At 38.2% G+C, this 21766-nt stretch overlaps 1 long non-coding RNA gene across 10 annotated transcripts in view; it reads left to right on the forward strand.

The window, feature by feature from the left end:
- The window catches only part of LOC102158351 (uncharacterized), a 758918-nt gene that overhangs the window by 331068 nt on the left and 406084 nt on the right, over positions 1-21766 (forward strand). For 6 of the 10 annotated variants that reach the window (XR_014835884.1, XR_014835889.1, XR_014835883.1 and 3 more), the window contains one exon: positions 18718-18815. The exons of 3 other annotated variants lie outside the window; for them this stretch is intronic. This is a non-coding gene — a long non-coding RNA (uncharacterized LOC102158351). Of the gene's footprint in view, positions 1-11847; positions 11917-18717; positions 18816-20044; positions 20094-21766 lie in introns of all 10 variants that reach the window. One more of the 10 variants, XR_014835886.1, reaches the window with a different exon arrangement.

Here is a 21766-nt window from a genome sequence, read left to right on the forward strand (position 1 = left end):
AAAGGCATTAAAGGAGAAGCAAGATGTGATTCAACATTTGATGTGAAACTGAACTGAGAGAATATTTGTACCTTCCGCTGTTTTACTTTCAATATTTTACCCTTTTGAGGACCTGCATAAGGAACTGATAGAAAGGCCATACTTGCTTGAAAGAGCATTAAGAAAGTAGAATTGGTGGGAAAATAGAGAAGAGTGGCAGTGATGTTATCAAATGAACTCTTGGTGCAGCTACATTGTCTATTTGAGCAACTACCTTTGGGGGAAGGAGACATAGCCTTCATGTCTGCTAAAGACTTTTCTTACCTAACAAGCTCGGCCTATGGGATAGGATGGAAATTAATATTTGTTGACTACTTTGTCTATACCAGACACCCTGCTAGGTGCCTTATTATTTTTTTTATGGCCACACCCACAGCATATGGACGCTCCTGAGCTGGGGACTGAGTTCAAGCCACAGCTGTGACCAAATCACAGTTGTGACCAAATCACAGCTGCAGCTGAAGCAATGCTGGATCCTTTAACTCACTGCATTGGGCTGGGTATTGAATCCAAACCTCCACAGAGGTCAGAGCCTCTGCAGTCGTATTCTTAACCCATTGCACCATGATGGGAACTCTGGCACCTTACTTTTTTTTATTCACTGCCCACAACAGTGCTGTGAAATAGTCATGTTCATGTTGTGAATGAGAAATTTAAAAACTCAAGAAGGAGGAGCTGACTTGTCCAGTATTTCCTTTTCCATGACAGAGTTGGAATGCAATCTAGACCTGTCTGACTCCTCATCTCTGCTCTGTGCTTGGCGTTGTATTTCCCCTTTATTCCTCCCTGTCAGCTCCTCTTAGGAATTCTTCATGAGCAAAGTCAGAAAAGGAAGAAAATGGTGGGAAGCTTTTTGTCATTTTCTTGGCAGAAAATTTCTGATTTCTCAAAGTTCCAAGCTGAGCCTGGACCAAGTGATGGGGTTCTCATCTCATCCGTCCTTCAGTCCTGGCTGAGATGAGCAGAGTGAAGCAGAGTCTTCAAAATGGACCCTGTAAGGAGCACTCATCAAAGCCAGCCCTTGAAACAGTCCTCTGCTCTTCCTTGCTTCTTCCAGGGGTAGCCTCCAAGGAGAATGCTGGCAGAAAGCAGCAGGTTGAAGTCAGCAGCACAGCTGGCTTGCCTGATGGATGGTTTTAAACTCTCCCAAGACTGGTAGGCTCTGGAGTATTTTACTCAGGGTATTGGTATGGAGTTTCCTGTGCTCTACTGAGTGACACCCACCCCCAAACTGTGAGCCAATATGGCAATGCCTTTGCTGGCACACATCTGTGCTCCTGAAGTAGCTGAAGCCTAAAGACTGCATGAAGATAATTTAACCAAAGGATTCCACATGAGTGGCATCGTGGCTGGGCCCTGGACTGGCCTGCCCTCTGACTGACTGCCCCAGTAGCTGAGTACAGCTTTATTTAAAACTGTTAGGTCCCAGCTGGATCTCAGGACAAAGAAAGCACTCTGAGTGTTACTGGTACCACAGTGAGTACTGATGAGATAGTCCCAGGTAGCAGAATGGACCTTTAAATGAGGGCTGATGGAGCAGTTGATTCCTTAACATAACCTGAAGGCTGTTGGAAGGCTTACCTACTTGACAGTATTTATATTTCAGGCAAGACCTGACAGCCTCACCTTCAGCCATTCTTTTGGGATAAGGAGGTAAGGATTCGTTCGCTAAAACACAAATCAGTCCGGCACTATCTCCTGCTTAGACTCTAAGTAAGTATCAGCCAAACAAAAGAATAGAGAGAGGAGGTCTCTAGGCCGAGAGAACTGTGTATAAATGACCAGGGAGGGATATTTTCTAAAACCATATATATTTTATTTTTTTAAATCAAAATCTTAAGTAGTACTACACTATATTAAATATACAATTCAGAGCTACTCAAGTTGAAACTGAACTGGGGCCTAGCCCACATCCGTGTGACTCAGCCTATCTGCCATCCTCCTAGTCCCCTGCACTCAGAGATAATCCCATGTAGCACATTTAAAGAATACTAGAATAGAGCACTAGCATACAGGGATGTGTTGGAGTCAGACATACAGGTTTTAAATTTTGGCCTATAAGTATGTGATTTTGAGCAATGTATGTCATCTCTCTGAGTTTCATTTCTTCATGCGTAAAAGAGGAGTACTAATACCTATGTCGCAATGTAAATATAGGGATTAATTCAATTTAGAGATTTGTCAGAATTTAGTTCAGCAACTGGTGTAAAATAGGTCATTGATATTGTTTGTTCTCTTCCTCTTCCCTGCTTAGGCACATCTTCCATTCTCTGCCCCAAATTCCTTATCCCTTCACTGTTTCAGTCAAGTTTCTTAGTCAAAAGCAATAGAAACAAATCTTTGACAATCTTAATCAAAAAGGAATTTATGGAAAGGTTTGTAGGTAATCTGTAGAGTCACAGAGAGGGCTGGAGAACCAGGTTTAGTGTTTACGTAACCAACAAGCAATGGCTGAAATCTCACTGCAAAAGTGATCAAGTGAGAGTACTATTTTTGATATTGCCACTGAGTACGCTGGAGATTGCTACTGCTGCCCCTGGAATTTGAGCTTCCTATAACTGTCACCACACCCAGAAAGAGTATTCTTCCCCGTTCCTCTGGGACAGGAGTGTTCAGTGTGTGGTGCGTAAATGACCTGCCCAGGCAAGGGCAGCTGGTAATCTTCTACACTGAGAGATGATTGTGTTTTCTATTAAGACTCATAAGGTGGGAGAAAATCCCCAGGCATGGAGGTTGGTATCCACATTTTGGTGGTGTAGTGGATGCTATGGTGCACGTCCCAGAATCAATAAACAATTACTCCTCATTCCTCCATTCCCTCAGCACCTGACAACCATCATTCTACTTACTGTCTCAATGAACTTCACTATTACATGAACCTCATAAAATTAGAATCATACAATATTTGTACTTTGTGTCTGGTTTATTTCACTTAGCATAACATTTTCAAGTTTCACCCATGCTGTAGCATGTATTTCTATTTTATCCTTTTTAAGTCTGAATTATATTTCTGTGTGTGTGTGTGTGTGTGTGTGTGTGTGTGTGTGACATTTTGTTTATCCACTCAAATGTTAGTGGACACTTTGGTTGTTTCTACTTTTTGGATGCAGTATTCAGTTACTCAATGTTGTTATAAACATTAGTGTACAAATATCTGTTTGAGGCCCTTCTTTTATATTTGAGTTATTTTCTTACTGTTGTCCTTGGGATTACAATTAACATGCTAATTTATAACAATCTCATTTGGATTAATACTTAATTTTAGTAGCATACAAAAATTTTCTTTGTATAGTTCTATTCATTCCTCCTGAATGAATGAATTATCTTTAGTATTTCTAGGAGGGCAGGTTTGCTAGCAGTATATTCTTTTACTTTTTGTTTATCTGGTGCTATCTTATTTTCTCTTTCATTTTTGAAGGAAATTTTTGCTATACATATATAAATATAATATATCATATATAATTATATATATAATTATGGGTTAACAGTGTTGTTTTCCACACTTTAAATATATCATCTCATGATCTGATCTGCATGGTTTAATTTATTTTTTATTAGATTATAGTCAATTTATAATGTGCCAATTTCTGCTATATAGCAAAAGTACCCGGCCGTGTGTGTGTGTGTGTGTGTGTGTGTGTGTACACACATTCTTTTTTCTTATATTATCTTCCATCATGGTCTATCCCAAGAGATTGGATATAGTTTTCTTGTGCTGTACAGTAGGATCTCATTGCTTATCCATTCTAAATGTAATAGTTTGCATCTGCTAACTCCAAACTCTCAGTACATCCCAGTCCCTCCCCTCTCCCCCTTGGCAACCACATGTCTGTTCTCTATGTCTGTGAATCTGTTTCTGTTTTGTAGATAGGTTCATTTGTGCCATATTTTAGATTCCACATATAAATGATATCATATGGTATTTGTCTCTCTCTTTCTGACCTACTTCACTTAGTATGAGAATCTCTAGTTGCAAATGGCATTATTTCATTCTTTTGTATGGCTGAGTAGTATTCCATTGTATATATGTACCAAATCTTCTTAATCTATTCATCTTCAATGGACATTTAAGCTGTTTGCATGTTTTAGCTATTATAAATAGTGTTGCAGTGAACATAGGGGTGCATGTATCTTTTTTTTTTTTTTGTCTTTTTTGCCATTTCTTGGGCCATTCCTGCAGCATATGGAGGTTCCCAGGCTAGGGGTCTAATAGGAGCTGTAGTCACCAGCCTACGCCAGAGCCACAGCAATGCGGGATCCAAGCCACGTCTGTGACCTACACCACAGCTCATGGCAACACCGGATCCTTAACCCACTGAGCGAGGCCAGGGATCGAACCCACAACCTCATGGTTCCTAGTCGGATTCGTTAACCACTGCGCCACCACAGGAACTCCACATATACCTTTTGAATTATAATTTTGTTTGGATATATGCCCAGGAGTGGGATTGCTGGATCATGTGGTAGTTCCTTTTTTTTTTTTTTTTTTTTTTTTTTTTTGGTCTTTTTAGGGCCGCACTCATGGTATATGGAGGTTCCCAGGCTGGGATTCGAATCTTAGCTGTAGCCACCAGCCTACGCCGCAGCCACAGCAACACCGGATCCTTAACACACTGAGCAAGGCCAGGGATTGAACCTGCATCCTCATGAATGCTAGTTGGGTTCATTAACTGCTGAGCCATGATGGGAATTCCAATGTGGTAGTTCTATATTTAGTTCTCTGAGGAACCTACATACTGTTCTCCAGAGTATTTGTACCAATTTCCATTCCCACCAACAGTGTAGGAGGGTTCCCTTTTCTCCACATCCTCTCCAGCATTTGTTATTTATAGACATGTTAATGATGGCCATTCTAAATGGTGTGAGGTGGTGCCTCATGGTAGTTTCATTTGCATTTCTCTAATAATTAGTGGTGTTGAGCGTCTTTTCATGTACCCACTGGCCATTAGTAGGCTGTGTCCAGCAAAGAAATGGGGGTGAGAATGCCCCAATATGTCCAGAAGGGAATATTCCTGCCCCAGAGGAGAATATCAAGTTAAAGAAGATTATACTCAAGCTTTAAATTTAAAGTTGTTATAATGGGGAATTGAGAAAGCCACTTTCATGCCCCAAACTGAATGCTTTTTCAGAAAATCGCTGAGACAGCTCTAGTATTTCACCATTAATTGGCCTTCAGGATCTGCTCAAACAGGAAATAAAGGCAAGGGCAGAGTTGTAAACAGCCTCTCTAAGCATTGAAGTGCTCAGTAAAGAGCCAGTCTGCAAAGACCGGAAGAGTATCTTTTTTTCTACTTTTTTTTTTGGCTCCAGATGTTTAAGATTACAGGTAATTTTGTCAAAATACAAGCTGACCATTAAGGCAACAGAACTCAAACCTCAGTGACGATACATGACAAAGAATACAGACTTTACTTTTTTTTTTTTTTTTTTTTTTTTTTTTGCTTTTCAGTGCCACACCTGCAGCATATGGAAGTTCCCAGGCTAGGGGTCAAATGAGAGCTGCAGTTGCTGGCCTATGCGACAGCCAGAGCAGCACAGGATCCAAGCCATGTCTGCAACCTACAACGCAGCTCATGGCAATGCCAGATCCTTAACCCACAGAGTGAGACCAGGGATTGAACCTGCATCCTCATGGATGTAGTCAGGTTCATTACCACTGATCCATAATGGGAACTCCTACAAAAATATTTTAGAAAAATCATTAAATAAGCAAGCATCAACAAACCACAACAAGCAACAACAACAAAGCCTGGGGAGAATCTGATTTCCAGAGTTGCAACATTGTAATATTCAAAATGTTTAGTTTTTGACAAAAATTATGAAGCATATGAAAAAAAACAAGAAAAGGGGGCCATTCATAGAGGAAAATTAATTAGTAGAAACTATGCATGAGGAAGCTGAGATGTTGGACTTAATAGTCAAAGATTTTAGATCAACTGTCTTGAATATGCTCAAAGAGCTAAAAGAAATCATTGACAAAGAAGTAAAGGAACCAGGAGAGTTATTATTTTTTTTTTTAGCAAATAAAGAATATCAATAAAGAGGGAGTTCCTATTATGGCTCAGTGGGTTAAGTATCCACCTAGTATCCATGAGGATGTGGGTTTGAACCCTGGCCCTGCCCAGTGGGTTAAGGATCTGGCATTGCAGTGAGCTTTGGTGTAGGTCACAGATGCAGCTTGGATCTGGAGTTGCTGTGGCTGTGGTGTAGGCCAGCAGCTGCAGTTCCGACTCAACCCCTAGCCTGGGAAATTCCATGCCATTGGCACAGCCCTAAAAAGCAAAAGACAAAAACAAACAAAAAATATCAATAAAGAGAGAGGAAAATTATTTTTAAAAAACCATAAACACTGTGGACCTGAAAAGTATTATAATTGAAATGAAAAATTCACTAGAGGGGTTCAACAGCAGATGCAATCAAGCAGAAGAAAGAATCAGTGGACCTAAAGACAGATCAGTTAAAATTATCTGGTCCTGGTTAAAAGAAGAGAATTAAGAAAAATGAGCAAAGCCTAAGAGAACTGTGGAATACAATCAGGAATTCCAACATATGCTTAATAGGAATCATGAAGGAAGTGTATAAAGAAAGAATATTTAAAGAAATATGGTCAAACTTTCCAAATTTGCAGAAAAACAAAAATCTGTGCATCTGAAAATCTCAGCAAACTATGAACAGAATAAACTTAAAAGTTTCACAACAAGACACATTGTAATCAAATTGTCAAAAGACAAAGATTTCTTAAACCAGCAAGGGGGAGATGACTAATTATATACAAAGGATACTTAATAAGATTAACATCCAATTTCTCATCAGAAGCCATGAAGGCCAGGAGCAGTGAGGTGATATGCTTAAAATGCTGAAAGAGGAAAAAAAAAAACTTTACAAATAAATGCATATCCAGCATAACTACTCTTCGATAATGAAAGAGAAATTAAGACTTTCTCAGTTTAACTAAAATGAAAGTTTTCATCACTGGCAGACTTAACCTACAATAAATACTAAAGGGGAGTCCTCCAGGATAAAATAAAAGGATGCTAGATAGTAATTTGATTATACAGAGGAAAAAATAAAAACGATAAAGTTAGATGCATAGATAAATCCACATAACAAAAGAATAAAGTTAATGGATGTTAGCTGAACCTATTATGGTAATCATTTTACAATATATCAATGCAATAATACAATACACTACAGTACAATACAGTACAATAAATCAAACCATCATGCTGTAAACTTTGAACTAATACAGTGATATATATCAATTATATTTTAATAAAACTGGAAAAATAAAAGAAAAAAAGAATGAAATTGAACCCCTTACAGTGTATACAAAAATTAAGCTGAAAGCAGGAGTAAATTTTTTTTTCTTGCTTTTTAGTGCCACACATGGGGCATATGGAAGTTCTCAGGCTAGGGGTCCAGTCGGAACTACATCTGCCATCCTACACCACAGCCACAGCAATGCCAGATCCCTGACCCATTGAGAGAGACCAGGGGTTGAACCTGCATCCTCATGGATACTAGTCAGATTCATTTCCACTGAGCCACAATGGGAACCTCAGAAGTAAATCTTAATGATCTTAGATATGGCAATGGATTATTATATATGATACCAAAAGCACAAACAACAAGAGAAAAAAATGTATATATTGTACTTCATCAAAATTAAAAACTTTATGCATCAAATGATAATATCAAGAAAGTGAAAAGGCAACCTAAAAATAGCAAATATTTGCAAATCATATATCTAATAAGGACTTAATTTCCAAAGTATACAAAGAACTCCTACAACTCAGTGACAAAAAGGAAAAAATTAAATGAGCAAAGGACTTCCACATACATTTCTCCAAACAAGATATAAACACATGAAAGATGATCAACAGATTTAGTCTTCAGGAGAATGCAAATCAAAACCGTAATGAGATATGCCTTCACACACACTTGAATGGTTATCATTTTTTAAATGAAAAATAATAAATGTTAGTGAGATTGTGGGGAAATTGGAACCCTCATTTATTCCTTGTGTAATTATAAAATTCTGCAGCCACTTATGAAAATAGTTTTGTTCTTCCTTATATTGTTGAACATAGAGATGAAATATAACCCAGCAATTCCTCTCCTAGGTATACAACCAAAATAATTGACAACAGGTATTTGGATATACCTATGTACATAAATATTCATAGCAGCACTATCCACCATAGCCAAAAGGTAGGAACAACCTAAAGAATGAATAAACAAAATGTGATATATTCATACGATGAAATATTACTCAGCCACAGAAAGGACTGAAGTATAGATACATTTGTGATGGTTAATTTTGTGTGTCAACTTGACTGGGTCAGGAAGTGCACTGGTATTATTAAACATTATTTCTGGGTGTGTGTGTGAGGGTGTTTCCAAATAAGATTAACAACTCAATCAGTAGACCGAACAAAGCACATTGCTCTTCCCAATGTGACTAAGCATCATCCAATTCATTGAGGTGCCTGAATAGAACAAAAAGGTGGATGAAGGGAGAATTTGCTTTTCTCGGTCCAGCTCAACTGCAATGTCAGTCTTCTGCCTTCAGACTCAGACTTAAACTATACTCCCTTGGTTCTCAGGCTTTTGGAGTTAAACTGCATTACACTATCAGCTTTCCTGGTTCGCCAAATTACAGATGACAGATCATGAGACTTCTCAGTCTCCATAATTGCTTGAGCCAATTCCTCATAATCTCTCTCTCCCTCTCCTTACTCTCCCTTTCTCTCTCTCTCTCTGTGTGTGTGTATCTTGATAGATAGGAAGTAGAGATATATTCCTTCTATTTGTTTTCTTTCTCTGGGGAGAACCTTAATGTGATAAGCTATAACACAGATGAATCTCAAAAACATGCTAAGTGGAAAAAAACAGACATGAAAGGTTGTGTATTATTTGAATCAATTTATATGAAATATCTAGAATAGCTAAATCCACAAAAGTAGAAGGCAGAATAGTGGTTGTCAGAGGCTCTGGGAGAGGGAAATGGGAATAACTGTTTAATGGGTAAGGGGTTTCCTTTTCAGGTGACAAAAATGCTTTCAAACTAGATAGAAGTGATGTTTGCACAATATTGCGAATGTGCTAAATACCACAGAATTGTACACTTTAAAATGCTTGACTTTGGGAGTTTCCTGGTGGCGCAGTGGGTTAGGAATCTGGCCTTGTCACTTCTGTGGCTTGGGTTGCTGCTGTGGCACGGGTTCAGACCCTGGCCCTGGAATGTCCACATGACATGGACTTGGCCAAATAAATAAATAAATAAAATAAAATGATTGACTTTATTATATTAATCTTTCTTTAATAAAGAGATTTTTTTTTTAGGAGTTCCCGTCATGGGTCAGCGGAAACGAATCTGACTAGTTATCTATGAGGACTCAGGTTCGATCCCTGGCCTTGCTCAGTGGCTTAAGAATCCGGCATTGTCGTGAGCTGTGGCCTAGGGTCATAGACTCAGCTTGGATGTGGCATTGCTGTAGCTGTGGTGTAGGCCGGTGGCTACAGCTCTGATTAGACCCCTAGCTTGGGAACCTCCATATTCCATGGGTGCGGCCCTAAAATGACAAAAAAAATTTTTTTTTAATTTTTTAAAGGCAAACCTCACCTCATTCCTACCAATATTAATAAGAACCTGTTTTGCACCAGCCCTATGATGGGTACCTGAAAGGCTATGATCCATATTTGAAACAGAAACTGCTTTCCAAGGGTTCCCAGAGGAACACACACATATACATCCACAGAGACAGTTAAGGTATTGTGAGGCAAACTAATGATGACCCCTGAGTACACTGAGGGCATGGGAGAATTAGAGCTGGGGGTGGTGAGGAAGGAGCTACCTCACTGGAAAGGTGTCTCGATAAGGTAGAAAGAACATGGACACTGAAGTCAGACTGTTTAGGTTAAAGTCCTGCCTATTCTAGCCGCGTGATTGTGGACAGATCCCTCATTTCTTGGAACCTTTGTGTCCTCATCTGTAAAACAGGGATACTAATAATCTCCATTTCCTGAGGTTGTTTTGAGGACCAGGTGAGAAATGCTTGTGAGTACTTGGCTCAGGCAGGCATGTCTGTTGCTCCTTTGCTAAACTAGCTCACCTCCTCTGTTTAGTCCATTGCTCTGCAGGCTGTGGAAATAAAGCTTTCACAAGAGGTGAAGGGGTCGAGGTGGGGTAGGAGGAAGCAAGACGATATTATTTAAGAGGTCTTCCCCTTTCAGAATCTTAGAGAGGACTCTTGGGAATCTCCACTAACTTCCTTTCTCACCTAGATTTGTGCGCAACCCCTAGGAGCATACTGCGCCCTAGGAGTCTCAGACCCAGCACACAGATGGTTCAGGGGGATTTCAGCTTTGATAAGCCTTGACAGCCTATAGGTGCACTTTGTGCGCTGCTCTCTACCTGGTGTGCTGTTAGCTGGCAAGTGATTTGGGCCCCTGTAACTCTGGGCACAAGCTTGCTGTATCTGATTTCAGGGAAACCCCAATGCCCTACACAGTAGCAATTGCATAAACAGATTAAATGAACTGTTCAGCCAGAACTTTGCATCTAATCATTTCACTGCCTTTTGCTTTGTAAGCGTTTTTCTGTCCCGAGCAACTAAAAATGATGCAATAGCCTTGGCTAAAAACAAGTGAGCTGGCTGAGTAGCTCTTCATTTGCATAGCAGCTCCTCCTTCCTGCAGGGACAGTGCAGTTTGAGGTTGCTGGTGTCTGCACAAAGGCAGCAGCTGACAAGGCAAAGGAAGCAGAGGCTGATTTTTTTAATGGCATATATTTTCTAGGGTTTTTTAAGGAGTTTTAACTCAATAGCTACCCAAATTAGCTTAAACATTTTTATGCTTTAACTTACAGTAAAAATATACTCTCAACCAAATGAGTAAGTAAACATCCCTGCTGCTTGGCTGGGTTCTAAATAGCCAGGGATTATTACATGCCTAACAAAGGATTAAGTTAAGTGTTTCTTCAAAGACTGAACCCTTAGGATTTTAGGTGAATGTTCCTTTCACCTTTCCTGTGGTATACTGTTCCCTACAATGTGGCCCATGGGCTCCCACTGTGTAAAATAACTATTTTATCAGAGCAAATAAATATGATATAGTGGAAATGGCACCACTCCAAATTAGGAATCTTAGAGACTCTTGCCTACTAACTAGCTATGTGACCCCGTGTACTTCTTGGCTTCTCTGTGCTTCATGCACTGAAGGTAATATCAGATGATCTCTATGGTCTCCCCAGATCTCGCATTCATTACAGACTTGGTAAGTTGCAAGTGTTTAATCACACATCCTTCTGTCCAGCTTGGCTTGCCTTTAAACATTGTTAGTCCCATCCAAACCCTTCTTGTCCACTATATTGGTTTACTAGCACTTACAGCCTAAGCCATTGAATCATCTAGTCCTTCTGATTATTTTCTGATCCTTTTATTCTTGAGGAAGCAAGGTCCTTGAACTCTGGGTCCTAGATTATTTTTTGCTCCCTGTTTGAAGTATGAACTGTTTTCTTAAGAGCAGCCTGGAACTAGAGTGAGCCATGTTCACGAGAACTATTCCAAAATTTCCAAAAGGCTGTCAAAAAAACCCCAAAACCTCCAAGCCATTTGCTCGATCTTTCTCAAACAAATAGTAGTACTAGCCATTATTTCAGTCTTAGGTTGTGTGTTGATAATCTGCATAAATTTACACAAAAATTTTTACATTACCAGGCCTCAGTCATAATAGCAAAAAGGTGGAGAAAAACCCCAAATTTCTAGTAATTTATGAATAAACAAAATGTAGTGTTTCTATTCAAAGGATCATTATTCAGCCATAAAGAAAAAAATGACACATGCTGCAACATGGATGAACCTTGAAAACATTACGGTAAGTGAAAAAAGCCAGACACATAAAAACATATTGTATGATTTTATTTATATGAAATCTTTGATACAGGCAAAATCATACAGATAAAAAGCATATTAGTGGTGGCTAAGGTCCAGAGGGAGGGAGGGAGGGGTGGGAAGAGGTGAAGAACTACTGTGTGTATGATGTTTCTTTGGGGGGGTGACAAATATATTCTGCAATTAGCATGAATTTTGTTTCAACCTGTGGATATATTAAAAACTATTGAATGGCATAATTTAAATGGTAAGTTTATAGTGTGTGGTGTACATTTCAGTTTTTTAAATTCTATAAGGTAAGAAGCTTGTTGCCACTTTAAAAAAAGTTCAACCTCTGGGGCCAGAACAGCTCAGATTTGAATTGTAGCCTTTTCACTTACTGGCTGTGTGATATTAAGTTACCAAATGTCTTTGAGCCTCAGTTTAATCATATAAAATGAGGAAATAATAGGATCCAGAGGCAATGCTTATAAAAATCTTACATTGGTATCTGGTATATAATAAATGCTTAATACATGTGAACAATTATCACCATCTTTAACCCACGGTGGTGTTATGGGAACTTGAGAGTCCCATCTTCTGAGAGTCCTTGTAAATCCTCTACTGCTCCACCTATTCTTGCACCAAATTAACTGGTGAAGCAGGAAATTATAACTCTAGCTATTTTTACCTTCTATATTAACATTTTTATAACTATAAAAATCTTATTCCTTCGGCAATCTTTTGTAATACTGATAAATGTTTACTTACCCACACTATCCTTTTAAAACAGACTTTATTAAAGTGTAATTTGCTTAAAATAAAATACACATATTTACTTTCATGAGATTTGATCAATGCACACATCCATGTAGTCACCATACATTCAAAATAGAGGGCATTTCCATCATTCTAAAAAGTTCCATTGCATCTCTTTGCAGTCATCCTAACCTCCACTCCTGGCCCCGGTCAACCACTAATATACTATAAATAATTAAAGATTATATTCTTCCTTTCAGTTTTGTGTAAATAGATTATATACCTTTATTCTTTTGTATCTGTTTGTTTTGCTCAGCAAAATGTTTTTCAGGTTTATGCATATTGTTGTGTGTATCTGTAGTTTGCTCATTTTTATTATGAAGTAGTACTCGTGTGAATATGTTTATCCATTCAGTTGTTGATGGGGATTTGGGCTGTTTTCGGTTTTTAACTATTTTGAATAAAGTCAGTATTAGTATTAAGATATGTCTTTATATGGATGTATGTTTTCCTTTCTCTTGGATAAATACCTAGAAGTGGAATTGCTATGTCATTTGTTAAGTGTACATTTAGTTTAACCTTGTTAGAATCTGTCACACTGTTACACAAAAGTGGTTGTTTCTTTCTACACTCCTACCAAAACTCTCTGAGAGTTCTAGTGGCTCCACTCTTCACTAACACTTAGCATTAACAGTCTTTTAAATCTTAGCCATTCTAGTGGGTGTGAAATGGTATCTTGATGTGTTTTATTTACATTTTCCTGATGATCAGTGACATTAAGCTTCATTTCATATGCTTATTGTCCATGATTATATCTTCTTTCTTGAAGTGCCTGTTCAAGATTTCAGTATTCAAGAAATCAGTGCCTATTGTTTTTTTTTCTCTCATTAAGTTGTTTCTTATTATGGAGGTAATAGTGTTCTTATATGCACTGGACATAAATTCTTTTTCAGATATATGTATTGAAAATATTCTCTCCCAGTCTGACGCTTACTTTTTCATTTTTCTTAGCAAAATCTTTGGAAGAGCAAAGTTTTTAAATTTTTTGAATTCTTATTTATCAATTTTTTTTTTCCTGGTTTGTGCTTCTGTGTCCTGTGTAGACAATATTTACTTATTCCAAAATTGTGGATACTTTTTCCTGTTTCCTTCCAGAAGTTGTATAGCTTTATATTTTATGTTTAGGACTGTAATCCATTTTAGTTAAATTTTGGGGTATGGAGTAAGTTAAGGGTTGAGGTTTATTTATTCTATATGGAAATTATTCCATATTTATTTCAGCACTATCTTTGAAATGACTTCCCTCTCCATTGAATTACCTTATAAACTTTCTTGACAAATCATTTGAACGTAGTATGTGTGGAAATATTTCTGGATTCTCAAATCTGTTCCACTGATCTATAAATTGATACTTATGTCAATAATATACTGCCTCTTTACAGTTACTTTCTAGAGTAACTCTTTTTTTTTTTTTTTTTTTTTTTTTCGGCTGTGTCCATGGCATGGGAAGCACCTGAGCCAGGGATCAAACCCACGCACAGCAAGGACCCAAGCCACAGCAGTACAATGCAGGATTCTTAACCTGCTGAGCCACCAGGGAACTCCATTGCAGTTACTTCTTTATAACTTTGTTGTAGAAGATTTTTTCTGCTAGTTTTCAGGTCATTCATGAATAATTTCTCTGTAAAGAGCAGTAATTTTGTCATGCCCATGGGAGGAGGTGAACTCAGGATCTTCCTATTCTGCCATCCTGGACCCTCCTCTCTGCCTTCTTTTGGATTTGTTGAATTTTTGAAATGATCCTATTTTATTTTTACTATTGGCTTATTTTCTATATCTGATCCACTGCTCTGGCACTGAGGGCAAGAGTGACACCCATGCTCTATGAACAGGGTGCTGGGTGAGAGCAGCAGCCTCTAGTATCCTTGGCTTGCTTCTACTGCTGTAGAACCTCTGCCCTACAAGCAGGCTGGGTGAGGGTAACCACGGTTCCAGTATTCTTGGTATGTCATGGCTGTGGCAGAGCCTCCACACTCCCAGGCAGGACTGGGTAGAAGCCGTGACCTCTCTGCCAACTCAAGAGGCATTTATTTAGTCTCTATAACTTGCAGCTGGAAAAGATTATCAATGCCAGTAGCCTGCTATTCCCAGTAAGATACTGAAGGGAGAGGGAAACATGTCACCTTGACCACACCCACTCAGAGAGTAGCTTCTGTCACCCTGATCTGGGAGGAAAAGAGGAAGGAAGTCATGGCTCAACAGTCCACGAACTCACCCTGTTTTGACTGAGATTTCATTTATTTTATTGAATATGTTATTTTATTTCCTGTATGCCTCACAACCATTTCCAGAAACTATAATTTTTTTTTTCTTTTTAAGAAATAATCTTCACTAGTATGGATGTTTCACTGGGGAACAAGTCCTCAGAGCTCCTTACACTGCCATTTCATATGTGGGACTCCTATTTGTTTCCTTTTAAAATATTGTCCATTTTATTTTTTACTGAGTTCATCTTTTCTTTCAAATATGGAAATACAGTTATAATGGCTGTTTTCCCTCCCGTGTCATTATATCCCATTCAGTTCTGAGTCTTTTTATATTGAGTCGCTTTTCTTCTATTGGTGGGTCATATTTCCATGCTTATACAACTAGGCCCTTCCTAGTCATATTTTATTGTAGGATGAGGAGCTGTGGTTGAGTTTGATCATTTTAAGGCTTTTTAAAAAGTCTTATAAGGGAAAGTCTAGGATAGCTTTTACTCTAGGGATAATTTAATAGCACTATTAAGATGTGGTCCTTCTTGGAGTTCCCATTGTGGCTCAGCAGGTTAAGGACCCAGCGTTGTCTCTATGAGGATGTGTGTTCAATCCCTGGCTTCAGTCAGTGGGGTAAGGATCCAGCATTGCCATGAGCTGCAGCGTAGGTCACAGATGTGGCTCAGATCTGGGATTGCCATGGCTATGGCGTTAGACCACAGCTGAAGCTCCGATTCAACCCCTAATCCAGAAATTTCCATATGCTGCAGGTATGGCCATAAAAAGAAAAAAAAAAAGGAAAAAGAGAAAAAAGATGTGGTACTTCTGGATTTTCTACCAAATGTCCTAAGTGATCAATGAGGATTCTCTACTATGGCTTGTTGGTACCCACATGCCTTATATGTGACCTCTAGTGACTGATCAGCTTGCAACTTCTTGGTTGAACTTAGCTTAGTCTCAAAAAGTTTCAGGGTACACATGTAGATTTTATTATTCAACTAATAGTAAAGGGAACCCCTCTGAAATTTTCCATAGCTTTTTATTTCTGTGTAGCTAACTACTCTCCAAAACTCTGCCCTGAAACTCCCAATTGTCTCAGCCTCCTTGAATTCCAATTCTACTCTTTAAACTTAATGAGCCCATTGTGTTCTATTATTTTTATTGAAGCATAGTTGATTTAAAAATGTTGTGTTAATTTCTTCTGTACAGCAAAGTGATTCAGATGTGTATATTATTTTTCATATTCTTTTCCATTATGGTTTATTACAGATACTGAATATAATTCCCTGTGCTGTACAGTAGGAACTTGTTTACCATTCTAAATATACTAGTTTGCATCTGCTAATCCCAAACTCCCAATACATCCTTCCCCCACTCCTCCTCCCCTTGTCAATCACAAGTCTGTTCTTTATGTCTGTGAGTCTGTTTCTGTTTCATAGATAGGTTCATTTGTGTCATATTTTAGATTCCACATATAGGTGATATATGGTATTTGTCTTTCTCTTCTTGACTTACTTCACTTAGTATGATAATCTCTAGGTCCATCCATGTTGCTGCAAATGGCATTATTTCATTCTTTTTATGGCTGAGTAGTATTCCACGTCTTCTTTATCCCCTCCTCTGTTGATGGACATTTAGGTTGCTTCCATGTCTTGGCTACTGTGAATAGTGCTGCTGTGAACATTGGGTGCATGTCTCTTCAATCTAGTGGGTTTTTTTGTTTGTTTGTTTTCTGAAATATATCCAGGAGCGGAATTTCTGGGTCGTATAGTAGTTCTATTTTTAGTTTTTTGAGAAACCTCCATACTGTTTTCCATAGTGGTGGTACCAATTTCCATTCCCACCAACAGTGTAGGAGGTGTTCCCTTTTCTCCATATATTCTCCAGCATTTTAAGACTTCTTAAAAAAATTTTATGGCCACACCCATGGCATAAGGAAGTTCCTTATCTGAGCCATAGCTGGGACCTACGCTACAGCTGGGACCTACGCTATAGCTGTAGCAATGCCAGATCCTGTGTAATCAATTGAGTTTAGTGTTTTGCTTTGAATGCCATAAAATAAAAATTGAGAATTATTTTTCAGTTACAGGAAGTATATCATTTCTAGTTTCTGGAAAAATGAACTATCAGTTTGATATGGTACTTTCAAATTTCTAGTATTATTAAGTTCTATTTTATGTACACACATTTTAAACTGCTTCAATTGCTTGTTTTGAATTATGAGAGATACGTTAGAGCTCAATAATAAAAATAATAGCAGTTAAGGGATATGTGAAAGGAGCATACCTTTCACTTTGTTAAGAGGTACACAGGATTTTATGTATGATCATTTATTTATGTAGTTGTCTACCTCTGCAGTTTGCAGATACTCATCAGCACACTATAATTTTGGAGCTCATCACTTCACTAAACATGCTCTTGACAAGGTCCCCACTGAACTCTGAAATATCCAGCAGAGACCCATGAGATCTTATTTTCTTAGATCTCTTTGCGGTGTTCAAGGCTATTGACCATATTAGCCCTATTTCAAACTCTGCTTCCTTGACTTCTAAAATACTACTCTCCTGGTTATACTAGTTTAAATTCTCAGACTGTTGCTTTACTTTTCAGAGTCTTTACTGGCTGATTAAAGTGGTTTGTTAGCTATTCATCGTTGGCTCACTTTTCTTCTTTTTGGCCACGCCTGTAGCACGCAAAAGTTCTGGGGCCAGGGACTGAACTCACACTGTAGCAGTGACAATGCTGGATCCTTAACCCGCTAAGCCACCAGGGAACTCCTTTACTTTTCTTCTACACGTACAAGCCCTTTGATCACACTTACACAATTTTGTTCTTAGCTATATGCAAACTATTCTCAAAGTGCATAGTGCATTCTTCTTTTCTGAGCTCCAGAATGCATCTGTGGCAGAGTAAAGAAACCTCACATGAGAGTGTTGACAGACTTCCCTAATTCACCATCCCTACAAAGTGAATCTTATGACTGTCATCTAATTTCTCCCCTCTTCTCAGAATCCTAAAAAAAAACCCCAATTATTTCTTACTGGGAGAGAATCTGTTTACATATGTAATAAAATTTTGAGGGGTAGAGATGAGAAAGAAGACAGAAAGCCAAGAAAGCTGGGGGAAGGAAAACTGTTATCCCTGCCTTAGAGATTGCAAGAGATTTTAGAGTCTTAGGGACTTTGTGGTATAAGATTAGTTGATTAGAGAGAAAAGAGGATTTAAACAAGGATTGCTATAGATTATATATAGGGATATCCTCTGAAGTCTTTAAAGAAAAGTATATAAATTAGTTTTGGCTATTAAATAATGATTCTTTAAATCCCACTTTATACAGAAACTGAGCCACATGTCTTTCTCTATCAAGATTTATTATTATAATTAAACATATAAATATCTAACAGTTAACGTATCCCCCTTATGGCCATCTCAGATACCATGTGTCCAAAATTGAACCTGTCCAAAACATATTCAAAGCTGAGCTCAGTAGCATGTAAAGTGTTTAAGAGCACAGATTCTAGAGACAAACTCATGGATTCTGAAGCTTATGTACATAACCTAACATCTGGATGACTTTGGGAATATTTCTGAATCTATCTATGCTTCAATTTTATCTGTATAAGGAAGATTATACAATACCTACCACAGAGAATTGTTATGATGGTTAAATGGGTTAATATTTGTAAAGCACTTAAAATAGCATTCTGATGGTTACTAAATAATAAATGTATTGAATAAATAAAACACAAATCTTCATCCTCTCCCTCACCCTCAATCTTGTCTTCTTCCAGTGATCACCATCTCAGTGAATGAAATCATCATGTACCCAAGACCCTATGCCATGCCTTGACGTCTCCTTCTTCATTTCTCACTTCCATTAGGCTACCAGGTACCATTAATTACATATCCTCAGTTATTATCTCCTACCCCCTGAAACTGTCAGAACATCAACTCATAATTTCTGTGCTGGACACTTGGAATAGAACAATGAACAGATAGGCAAGAAACTTTCTTGTCATGAAATCTATGCTTTAAAAGAGGAAGAAAAATAGGAGTTCCCACTGTGGCTCAGCAGATTAAGGACCCAGCATTGTCTCCATGAGGATGGGTTTAATCCCTGGCCTTGCTCAGTGGGTTAAGGATCTGGTGTTGCTGCAAGCTGTAGCATAGGTCATAGATGTGGCCCAGATCTGTGGTGTAGGCAGATAGCTATAGCTCTGATTTAACCCCAGCCCGGGAACTTCTACATGATGCAGGTGTAGCTCTAAAAAGCAATAACTAAATAACTAACTAAATAAATAAATAATCAAACAAATACAGACATGGAACAATTAATTACAAATGTTAGGTTTTCTTCTAGGTAATATGTCTATAAATATGGTTACTTAGTATCTTGTGGAGTGAGTCCACAGTGTATAAGAGAAACTGACACATAAAGAGAAAATTTCAAATTACAGTTGTGTGACGAGTGCTCTAATGGAGAGATTTGCCAAAAACAACGGGAGTTCTCCAGTCCACACAACCAAATCTTCTTGAATGGGATGTCAGGTAGTTCTTCCTAGAGGAAGTGATTTTTTTTTTTCACTCTGGAAGGAGATTAAAGAATTTCTTATATAGCAAAAAAGTAAAAACCTTTACGGAAAATAGTATATGCAAAGGCATATGGTCATTAAAAAAAAAGTTGTTGCTTTAAATAGAATTGTGATAAATTCAGTGGGGTTGGAACATAGAGATAAAAGAAAGGGGATGATAGGAGGAGCTAAGATAGGCTGGGGTTTCATGGTGCCGATCCTTCTGATAGGCTAATGATTTTGGCCTTAACCTGCTGAGCCACAACAGGAACTCTGACCTAATTCTCTTTTATCAAGGAGGCGTTTTAGTAGAATCACCTCATCCTACTGCTTCCTCAGCTGCAGCTCTGGTTTGACCTCTAGCCTGGGAACTTCCACATGTTGCCGTTGTGGTCATAAAAAAGAAAAAAGAAAAAAACACGATTAGGGCAACATTACCTTTTTTGGTTTGCAAACATTTCCAAGAAATTTAAATCTGATTAAGCCTTTATAAAACCCCTGAAACTACTAAATTGGTCTTATAGAATTTACATTGTAAACACTTCAGGTTTTATGAAAAAGAAAATCAAGACCAAGACCAAGACCAAATAGCAACAGTAAGTTGATCTGCTCCTTTTCCTCTGTTCCTGTTGTCTCTCATATTTTTTGTTCTCTCCTTAAATGTTTCTAATTTTTTATTCATTTTATTTTTGTTCCAGTTTCAATGTTTTAATTATTGACTTTCTTTCCTTCTCATTCTCAGGCCTTAAATCTTATCATTTCCTTAATCTACCCCCCCCCCAATTCCATAGTCCATAACAGATTTCAACAACAGTAAAGGGTATTATCTGCTTAAACCTGAAACCTGGGAGTCATCCCCAACCTCTCCCTCATACTGCATTTATTAGTAAATCATGCTGATTCTGCCTCCAAAGTTACACAAGCTTTCAGGACCACTTCTAGAAGCAGGCCATATGATACTTCATCCTGTAGACACCATTTCATTTCTTTGATTTTTCTGGTGAATGGACAGGGAAGTTTCTATTTCTAATTCTGTGCTTCCCCAAATGAAATTTTATTCCAGGGTTCTCATATCAATTTTCTCCAAGTGCATTTCCCAAATTTGCAAGGACCGTGGTTGCCAATAGTCTTCAGAGACCCTGAGCAGACCTGGGAACCTGTAGATGAATTGCTTAGTCATGTCTATGGATATTTGAACCTTGCAAACTCCATCCTCTTTCCTACTCTAGGAACCAAATTCCTTCACCTGGATTTATGGTGAAAGAATCCAAACAGTGATTGTCCAGCTTCAGGGGGCTCAGAAAAATGTTTATTACTTGCTATGAATTTTTCCCACCTATTTAATCTCACAAATCTTTGTCACGAGTTTCTAGTATTTTCTCCATACCTTCCTAGACTAATAAATACCACTTTTAAAAAAGAAAAACAAAGCAACCACCCTTATATTGGTACTTGGCAGAGAAGGGTTGAAGTCGAGGAAAGGAGAACATGCAGGGCAGAAAAATTTCGATAAGCATCACATGAAGCTTCCTGGCAGGGAAGTCTATTTGCTGTGGAATTGGAAAATGTTGGAAGTGCTATCCCTAGAGACAGTGGTTGAGGTCTATGGATGAAAAACAAGATGTAAATAGTATTCAAAACAGACCCACTTAGATAGCCATTAATCCATTTGCTTCACAGGATCTCTTTATCTCAGAAGTGTAAACATTCATAAAGTCAAAAAATTGATCTTAGTACTTAGAACTCAGGTTTCCCACCTTACAAAGAGTATTTATGACACACAAAAAATCACTTTTGTAATAAAACTTCTATCCAGAGCCACAGGGTTTTAGAATGTTAGAACTAGAAGGATCTTCCTTAGAGTGTCTAGCCTACCCAGTCATTTTCTAGATGGGTAAACTGAGGCCTAAAAAATGGAAGGAACTTGCTCAGTGGAAGACGGACAACTGGCAGACCTAAACCCAGGGCCTCGCACAGCAATCCCTTTTTCTCTACATCCTGGCCACATGGGCTCATATTTGTACAATTAATGAGACCATTTGCTATTTGTTACATTTATAGAAATTTAAACTATTGTGAAAAACAAACAATAAAACAGGAAAGGGACCACAGTCTCTGCAAACGCTTTCTTCATTAGACTTCAACTAATAGCCCCCTTTTCCTTTTATTCTAAGGCCTTATTGACAGTTGATTGCTGAACAGTTTTTTTAACCCAATCTTATTTTGCTTTATTTCATCCTTGATTGCATTCAGCTTTTCTCTCCAGCAG

The sequence above is a fragment of the Sus scrofa genome, chromosome X, assembly GCF_054392235.1.
Source record: "Sus scrofa isolate SSC_HxYL_T2T_F1_AM1 chromosome X, Sscrofa_HxYL_maternal_Yorkshire_Landrace_v2.0, whole genome shotgun sequence".
Classification (NCBI taxonomy): domain Eukaryota; kingdom Metazoa; phylum Chordata; class Mammalia; order Artiodactyla; family Suidae; genus Sus; species Sus scrofa.